The sequence below is a fragment of the Pan troglodytes genome, chromosome 5 (genome assembly GCF_028858775.2).
Source record: "Pan troglodytes isolate AG18354 chromosome 5, NHGRI_mPanTro3-v2.0_pri, whole genome shotgun sequence".
In the NCBI taxonomy this organism is placed as follows: domain Eukaryota; kingdom Metazoa; phylum Chordata; class Mammalia; order Primates; family Hominidae; genus Pan; species Pan troglodytes.
Window position 1 is genome coordinate 133,832,532 of NC_072403.2, and position 9,989 is coordinate 133,842,520.

Below are 9,989 nucleotides of genomic sequence, written 5' to 3' on the forward strand. Positions count from 1 at the left end.
CTTACAACTGATTAGAATAATTACAAATGAGCTATAAAGTTAGGGCCATCGAGAGGCAGCTTGCTTTTTGATATTTTCAGTGTCAGGAAGGAAATGAATTGCCTTCAATCAAGGACTGGTAATTACCACAATTCAGGAGCTCACCACCTACAGGAAATGAAAAGGCAGAACATAAAGTGTGTTATAGCAGCTTACATTGCTTTGATCTTCAGCAAAACTCCATTTGCTGCAGTATCCTGGCATTCTCCACTTTATTGAATGTGAGGGTTCGTAATGGACATGGCGTGTTGCTGACTAATTTCAGTGAGGAAACTCCACCTGTTTCTCTCTTATTTTCATGTTTGACAAGAAGCTCTTTCTCCTACAGATAAACACATTAAACTTTATCTGATATGGCATGAAGTAAAACAGTGTCAATTTGAGGACACAGACAAGTTTGAATGAGCTACATAAACATTTAGGCTTTGTTGGACCAACTAAATTTTATTATAAATCTCTCCTCAAACACGTTATAGTCTGCACTCAAAGTCGCTTGTCCAATAAAAGCCTATTTATTTTTTACCTCTATATTTACTTGTACCAGCACATAGAAAATTTTAAGCCTCAAGAGAAGACAAATCACAAAATATTCAGCACCAGAAACCCCACATTTTAAAATTCCATGGGGTTTGGGGATTGATTATTTAGCACAAGTTGTGGGTCAGATGAAAGACATTCTGGTCAGAGGGTTTATAATTTTAGATGCTTTATTTCCTGTGTAATATTTATGATGTGGCATTTCTGGAAATATGTGGTCAGGGAAGGTACAGAAAGCAACATATTCATGAGAGCTGGTACGAAGTTTGGCGAGAGAGATACGATAACAGGTAAAATAAACTCTTCCCATAACCCCTTTTCGTCTTACACACAAGTGACCCCTCTCTTGAGATAGGCTAACCCAATAAAGCCTGGTTGAGGTATGTCTGTTCATTAATCCAACATTTAATAATTCTCTCCCATGTACCAGGCACTGTACAAGGCACCAGATCTGGCAATGACTACCAAGGCAACCTCTAATAGGAACAAATGCTCATTTAAAACCCTCCAGCCAACATGGCAAAACTCCATCTCTACTAAAATTACAAAAGTTAGCTGGGCGCGGTGGTGCGTGCCTGTAATCCCAGGTATTCGGGAGGCTGAGACAAGAGAATCGCTTGAACCCAGGAGGCGGAGGTTGCAGTGAGCCGAGATTGTGCCACTGCACTCCAGCCTGGGCGACAGAGCAAGACTGTTTCAAAAAAAAAAAAAAAGCCTCCAGCCTAAAATGACTCCTTTAGTTTTTGTCCACTGGTCATTCTATGTAACCCATTTAGAATCTGGCTTTTAAACTAAGATAATTAAAGTGAGATTAAGAAACTATTAAGACTGACATGAGAAAAATGTCAGCAAGGACCTTTAGGTTTATCTACTGAATTTGTCTCATGAAATGCTATTCAGTGACATTTACTAAACTGAAGTAGCTACAACTATGTACTTCTAATTGGAAAAAAAATTTTCATGTAGCTTGAATATAGGTATGGGAATAAGGGGAAAATGAGAGTTACTTAACTGCTGTGGTTTGAATGTGTCCCCCAAAGTTCAGGTATTGGAAATTTAATTCTCAATGCAACAGTATTGAGAGTTGGGATCTCTAGGAGGTAATTAGATCGTGAGGGCTCTGCCCTGGATTAATGCTGTTATCACAGGAATGGGTTAATTATCATGGGAACAGGTTCCTGATAAAGGTGATTTCAACTCTGTCTTGCCTTCTCATGCTTTCTTACCCTTCCACCTTCTGCCATAGGATGATGCAACAGAAAAGCCGTCACCAGATACCAGCACCTTAATGTTGGACTTCTCAGCCTCCAGAACTGTAAGAAATAAATCCCTGTTCTTTATAAATTACCCAGTCTCAGGTATCCTGCTATAGCAGCACAAAATGGACTATGATAGAAAATTGGTATGAAGGAGTAGTACCATTGTTATAACAAATACCTAAAAATGGAAGCCACTCTGGAACTTGGTAAGGGGTAGAGTATGGAAGAATTTAGAGGAGCAGGCTAGAAAAAGCCTAAATTGCTGTGTATTACTCCAGGATGGTAAGAAATAAATCTCTGTTCTTTATAAATTGCCCAGACTCACAGCACAAAACAAATTAAGACATTAAGATTTGCCCCATTCTTAGAATTCATTTCTTCCATTTTCCCTTTAATTAAATCAATGCCAGCATCTAAGCAGTGTGCACCTTTTGACCATAGTCTTTCTAATTGACCAGAAGCTTAGATGTGGAAAATGCAAAAACTATGCACATTTCTGGTGGGTTTAACTTCTGAGAAATTTTTACAAGGTTTTCCTTATTTTATCTGCTCCAGTAAACCTGTGGTTTCATGAACAGGCCTAGAATTTGAGATCCAGCTTCTAAACTTCAAAGGTGACTTTTCAACCCATTTGTTTTTAGACTCGGTATTAACCTTTTGAGTTCTAGAATAGGGTTTTAGAACTTACTTTCATAAAAGTTTATATAGTCAATTCCATTCATTTATGCTAAGGACATAGAATATTTCTAGATTGCACAATATGTTTCTGTGGTAATTGAATGGAAATCCAGGTTTCCTGACAAGAAACAAAGGATCTCTTAGTCTCTCTTGATCCCAGTCACTTCTGAAGAAAAAAAATTATTTACCTGAAGTCCATTGCTTCCTTGTGGGATTCTTTTTTTTTAAATGCTGGATTGTGGATTAAATAAAAAGATCTGAGAAATAGGTCAGAAATTAAATCCTGGTGTTGTCATGGTTTTTTTTAAATAGCACCCTTGAAATTGGTTGCAGAACATACATTTTATCTGATTCTAATTATGTGGAATTTCGAAGTCATTTTGGTAACAGAAACTACTCTAACCTGTTATTAAACTCAGGATTTTTTTAAGAAATAAAAATTGCTTGGTAAGAATGTTAACGTTTAAAAAACTATTAATGAATCAGACCAACAAAGCCTACTCAAATGAATCTGTGTCTTTATTCATGGTTCAAGCATTACTTCCACTTAACTAAAAATGAATATATCCTCTGGAACTTAAAATAAAGATTGAAAAAAAATGAATGCATCTTTTTAATCTTTTATGGTTACAGATATAATAGAAAAATTGTTGCTGCCTCAAAACCCTACTTTTAAATAATTAATGAAATATAGGCATTAATAAATGTCTCTAAAATTGCATTTCCCAGGGATATATCTATTTAACTCCTGATTCTTTTGTTAAAATCATCAATACATGGGAAAAGAAACTGAAGCTTTTTAAATTACATGCTAATATATGGCCATCAATTTTAAGGGATTTTGAAAAGTCCACAGTAGTAAAAATAGAGTAGGAAAAATTATAGTGAAGAAATAAAATAAAATAAATTAGCTAAACAATTAGGCTCTCTTTATTTATTTGAAGGAAGTATTTAGAAGTATGTGCTGATTCTTATGTTCTCATACTTCAAGATGAGATCATGTTGGCATGCACTATTAGGGCCCTCACTCTTGTCCATATTGTTTTGGCAAGCTTTAAGCAGATGGCTCTGTAATATGGTAATATCTTCTCTTTGGATAACTCTTCATTTCAAAGCAATCTGTAGACATTACACCTTTAATTACAGGAGCCCTCAAGGCACAAAGCAAAAGCAGAATGAATTTCATCATGGGAATATACATAGCAAGGCATTAACATCTATAGTTAAATAAGTCAGCATCAAACTTCTTGCTGTTCCACCCACCATTTCACACAGTTCAGCTAGCTGACTCGTTCATAACTTTAAGGCTAATCAGAATAAATTAATGATTCATCACTAATAAAGATGCAGAGTGTGTACCTTTATTCTTCAGTAGGGTAACATGACCCTTCTGAGTACTTCTGGAGCAAATGTGTATGAAGTGCTTGGTTTTTTGTCACTAAGTCTATGTACTCAGAAAAGACACAAATTTTCAGTATTCTGGTTTACCACTTGCCAGGCAAAGGAAACTGTAAATAAATGTTTCACCACATATTTATGTGAAAAAAATTAATTGGTGAATGGGCTTTGTTGTGATTCTTAATAATAATGAATCATAGTTTTACACATATAGTAGGATGAAGCATTTGAGATTTGATTCTAGCATTTCTATCTATGTGTTTATAATTTATCCAATGGAAGTATTAAAAGAAAAGCTTTTTGGGAGGCCTTATTTGAGTTCAGAAGTCTCACACTTACGCACTTCTATCAAGTGATGTAATAGGAATGTGTTTAAGATCAGCAGATGATATATTGAATGTAAACATAATGTGCTCACGATGAAAGCCAAAACACTAACTTAATTGATTGGAAGAAAACAGAAACTCACCAGGAGTCAAAATCCCAAATAAGAGGTCCGTGTTTTCAAGGCTTATTTTAATAGTATTAACTACTTCAACAAATTATTTTTCTTTGCTTTTTTCTATTCACTTAAAAATATTTAATGGTTTTATTGAACTATATTTTACATATAAAATTCGCCCATTGAAAATATGCAACTTGATGATTTTTAGTAAAATTTAGAATTGTGCAAATGTGATAGATTCCATTTTAGATAATTTCTGTCATTCTAAAAAGATCTTTAATGTCCATTTTTAGTGAAATCTGCTCCCACCCCCAGTCCCAGCAAACACTGATATAATTTTCATCTACTTATTTTTGCTTTTCCTAGAAATTTCATATAAAAAGTGTGGTTTGCAAAATAAAATCCCCTGCACTTGTGAATGTTATATCACATTGGAAAGGGGACTTCACCAACGTAAATTGCGTACAAATGCGGAGATTATCCAGGACTATCTGGATGGGCCCAATGTAATCAATTCAGCCCTTAAAAGCACAGAACCTTTCTCAGCTGGGTCAGAGAGATACAATAATGGAAGAAGAGTCAGAGAGATGCAATGCAAGAAAGACTCAGTCTGCCATTGATGGCTTTGAAGTTAGAGGAAGGGAGCCATGAGTCAAGAAATGGAGGGGACCTCTAGAAGGGAACAGTCAGAGAAATAGATTACCCTCTAGAGCCTCCAGAAAGAGACACGGCCCTGTCAATTTAGCTTAGTGAGACCCATGTCAGGCTTATGGCCTCCAAAATGATAAGATAATACATTTGTATTGTTTTATGTCATTAAGTTTGTAGGAATTATTATGGTAGCAATATAAAACTTATAGAAATGACTTCTTTCATTTTGTATTATTTTGAGATGCATTCATTTTGTTGCATGGATCATTCTATTTTATTGCTGAGTATCATTCTATTGTATTGACACCAAACTTTGTTTTTCCAGTCACCTATTGGTGGGCATTTGGGTCGTTTCCAGTTTTTGGCTATTGTAAGTGATGATTTTATAAACATTTACGTACAAATCTTTTTGTGGATATCTAAATATATGATTTTGTTTCTCTTGGATAAATACCTAAGATTAGAATTGCTGAGTCATATGGTAAAGGGATACTTAACTTTTAAAACCTCCCAAACTGTTCTTCAAAATGGTCGTGCCATTTTACATCCCCACCAATAATGTATAAAGGTTCCAGTTTCTCGAAATATTTGCCAACACTTGGTATGGTCAGTCTTTTTGATTCTAGTCATTCTAGTGGGTATATAATGATATCTCATTGTAATTTTAATTTGCATTATCCTAATGACTGATGATGTTGAGCATGTCTTCATTTGGTGTTTTTATTATTATTTTTAGCCATACATATATCTTCTTTAGTGAAATGCCTATTGAAATATTTTTCCCATTTTCTTGTTGAGTTATTTGTCACCTTATTACTGAGCTTCAAAAGTTCTTTATGTATTCTGTTCAATAGCCAGATGACCTCACCTTCTAGCATTCACACCCTTGAGTAGTGCCTTCCTCATTGCTCCAGGATTGGTCTGACCAACAGAACCAGACAACATATGGCAGAAATGGTGGTATATCACTTCCAAGGTTAGGTTATAAGAGACTGTGTTTTCCATCTCAGCTTCTTTCTCTCCCCTGCCAAACCCCTTTGCATCATTCATTCTGGAGAATCCAGCTGCCGTGTCTTGAGGACAATCAGATGGCCTGTAAAGGGCCCCTGGGACAAGGAACTGAGGTATTTTTCCAACAGCCAACAAGGAACCGAGGCCTGCCAACAACCGTATGAGTGAGCACGGAATTGTCTAGCTCCAGATGACTGTGGCTTTGGCCAACAGCTTGTCTTGAGACACCCTGAGCCAGCACCACTCAGCTAAGCCACTTCCAGATTCCTGCCCCTCAAAACTGTATGGCTTGTTGTTTTGAGATGCTAAGTATTAAGAGTAATTCAGCAATAGATGACAACTATATTCTGGATACAAGTGTTTATTATATGTATGATTTGCAAATATATTTCTCACTTTGTGGTTTGTCTTTCCATTTTTGAAATGGGATCTTTCGAATACCATCAGTTTTCAATTTCGATGAAGTCAAATTCGCCAATTTTTATTTTGTGAATCAGGCTTTCAGAATCATGTCTAAGAAATTCTTGCCTAAGGACACACATTGTTTATCAGATGTCTTCTTCTAAAATGTGGATAGTTTTAATTTTTCTACTTATGTCTCAGATCCATGTTTATTTAAATTTGTATATGATGTAAAGTAATCATCTGAGATTTTTTGTTTTGGTTTGGTTTGGTTTTTGTTTTGCATATAGCAATCCATTTGTTCTAACACCACTTGTGGTAAAGATTATTGTTTTCCTCTTGAATTGCCTAGGCATCTTTGTTAAAAATCAATTTACTGTAAATGTGTGGGTTTTTTACTGGGTTCTTCATCCAGTTTTATTGATCTACATATCTATTATTATACTGATGTCATACTGCATTGATTACTGTAACTTTGTATTAAAATTTGAAATTGCACAGGTCCTCCAACTTCATGCTTCTTTTTCAAAACGTAAATTGGAATCATGACTATTTGTCATTAACAAACTCTTCTTTCAACAGCATAATAATATTTTTGAAATGAATAAAACAGATGAATCAGTTTTGATAAAAATTAAGATATCCAAAATGTTTTCAGAGGTTTTCACCATAGTAAAAAAAAAAAATACAAACTTGATTTAAATAACTATTATTCACCTATTGTTTTCTCAATGGCTACATTTCATAATGTTAGGACTGATTAACACCAAAAGCAATATCCAATATAAAAAAGCAATGATGTCTTTTGAAAGGATTTTAACTATTTATTGATAGCATGTAACTTTATTAAGAAAACAGGTAACATGAACAAAAAGTTAAATTATTTTTCAGCACTTATCTATTGGTCATGAGAATTTAGAAGCTAAATCCTCATATTGCTGTTAGTGGCATAAATTGTTCCAAAAAATGTTTGGAGAATAATTCATAGATTTCAAGGAATATTTTAAGATTACTTTTGTACTGTTTATCAAAAACTGCTTATTATTTTCTGTTTTTTTTTTATTGTTTTTGCTTTTCCTGAAAGAGTACAAATATCAATTGAATTAAACTTTTCTGTATATTTTTTCAAAGTATTAAAAATAGTACCCAGTGGCAATTTTTTGTTCATCAAGACACTGTGAAAAATTGCCAATATTATGCAAAAAGAAGGTTGTTTTTATTAGGACTATTCCTATTTACTACTTAAATTGGATAAGCTTTAAAGCATCATGTACAGACTTAAAAAGCTTTGTCCTTATTGACACTCAAAAAACCCAGGAAATCTGGACATTTAATTTTCTACTACCTCTTTCATGAAAAAGCATAATAAAGATTTTCTTGTTTTACTCTCTATGTTCCTGTTGTATCAATGCTATCAGTCTAAGAAGAATCATTTAAAAGTTTTATTAAGTGAAATATCTGAGAGTTATTAGCTGGTACACTCATTTTGCACAGTCTGTGTAAACAGGATGATTACCTCTAGTGTTGGATCTCTGTCACTATCAGACAATTCCAAAATGAACGAAAATGTCAAAATCTGAAATTTCCTGTTTACTTCTGACTCTGAAAAGAGTCAACAAGGCATATGTGACATTTAGCCTAATTACCATTGTTGCAAAAAATCATTTAGAAAAGTGTCAGTGAACATAAACTAATATCCTTCATCTCATATTAACTGGTTTAATAGTTTTCTCTAAATCTTTATGGAAGATAATTTGGAAAGGTCTTTCATTGTCAGTTTACATTTGAGTTGGGTTGTGTAAATATGTGGAAGTATATCTGGGCATCTTTCAAGATCAGTTAATTTGGGGTTAGGGTTAATCCAAAATTATTCTATTTGGCATATACTAGCGTATCTACTAAAATTCAATAAAATGGGTAGCCTATATAGAGGTATTACTTATATAAATTATAAGAAGGCTCCAAAAATGATTAGAATATGTTAAATGACACATGTAACAGGATAATAGGCAAATTACTGAAAATTGCTTTTCCTATGAGAGCTAATGCTAAACTTTAGTTTTTGCTGAACTTTAGTTTTTGCTGTTATGTCTGCCACTAGATGAGGTATGTCTGAATATACCACCCAGAGTGCAGGCAGAAATTTCTATGTTTGAAAATTTTAAAAATAAATAAAGCTAGGTTTATTTCATGAAATAAAAGTGTTTTGAATCTCACTTAATAAAATAAAAATGGTAAAGAACAAAGCACAGTGATTTCAATGCTGAGATCTGTGCTCCACAGACAAAGATTCCATTTCTGACTGAGACATTGATATGCTTTCAGGAATCAGTAATGCCATCAAAACATTAAGTTCAGATACCCTGAACTCTTTACTGACTGATTTGTCAATCAGCCCTCTGCATTTTTTTCTGATCCAATCTTTTATTACATATGCATTTGTAAAAATTGAAGTCCTGCCATTTGTTACTTTATTTTTCTGTATTTATATATTTTAAATTTTATTAAGAAAACAGGTAACATGAACAAACATTTAAACTATTTTTCAGCACTTACCTGTTAGTCATGAGAATTTAGAAACTAAATTTTCATAATGCTGTTAGTGGCATAGGAAATTTTTCCAAAAAAATGTTTGGAGAATAATTCATAGATTTCAAAGAATATTTTAAGATTACTTCTGTACTATTTATCAAAAACTGCTTGTTGTTTTCTGGGTTTTGGTTTTGGTTTTGGTTTTGGTTTGCTTTTCCTGAAAGAGTACAAATGTCAATTGAATTAAACTTTTCTGTATATTATTTCAAAGTATTAAAAATAGTACCCAGTGGCAATTTTTTTCTCATCGAGACACTATGAAAAATTGTCAATATTATGCAAAAATAAGGTTGTTTTTCTTATTACTATTCCTATTTACTACTTAAACTGGATTAACTTTAAATGGTCCTACTTAAACTGATTCCTCAATCGGACATTTATTCTATGTTATACTAATCTTTTTTCTTTTTCAAATGTTATATTTTAAGTTTATAAATTTGTGTACCATTCAGCAGCTGGGAGAGTAATACAGGAAGGACATTATTTTCCACCAAGTAAAATATGGCACACAAAATGTTAGAAGAGCAGAGCTTGGATGGTTAGGCGAATTATGACAAGCCTTCCATACCTCTCTATGTCCAAGGAAATATAGAATTTTTAGAAGGACTCTACTATATGCACCATATTTTAACTTCCGTTTACATAGGATGGGGGATTTTTTTTACTTTTAAAAAGGAAAGCAAGGAGAGAGTTAGTATCTAGCTTTGTTATACTACATCCTGATTTTGCATTGTTACACTATTGTCCAATGTTTTATAAAGTATGTTGTAACAAACATTTGATGGTGGGAGTCACGAGAGGCTATGTGTAGCCATAATGAAGTGCTAGTCTATCTAAACAGACTTGGTTTCTACTTTACCAAATCAGTAACTTTTCTGATAAGTGGTAAATTTCTTCACACATTTGATCTTATTTTGAGTTAAGGTTTGCAGATTATGTTATAGTTCATTGAAGTCCACAGCAGTTTCCAGTCTTTT

General features: G+C 33.6%; 1 long non-coding RNA gene across 1 annotated transcript in view; it reads left to right on the forward strand.

The window, feature by feature from the left end:
* The window catches only part of LOC104006967 (uncharacterized), a 195,375-nt gene extending 188,457 nt beyond the window's left edge, over nt 1-6,918 (forward strand). Inside the window, exon 4 of the long non-coding RNA XR_001718698.3 lies at nt 1,823-6,918. This is a non-coding gene — a long non-coding RNA (uncharacterized LOC104006967). The remainder of the gene's footprint in view (nt 1-1,822) is intronic.
* Nucleotides 6,919-9,989: the final 3,071 nt, after the last annotated feature.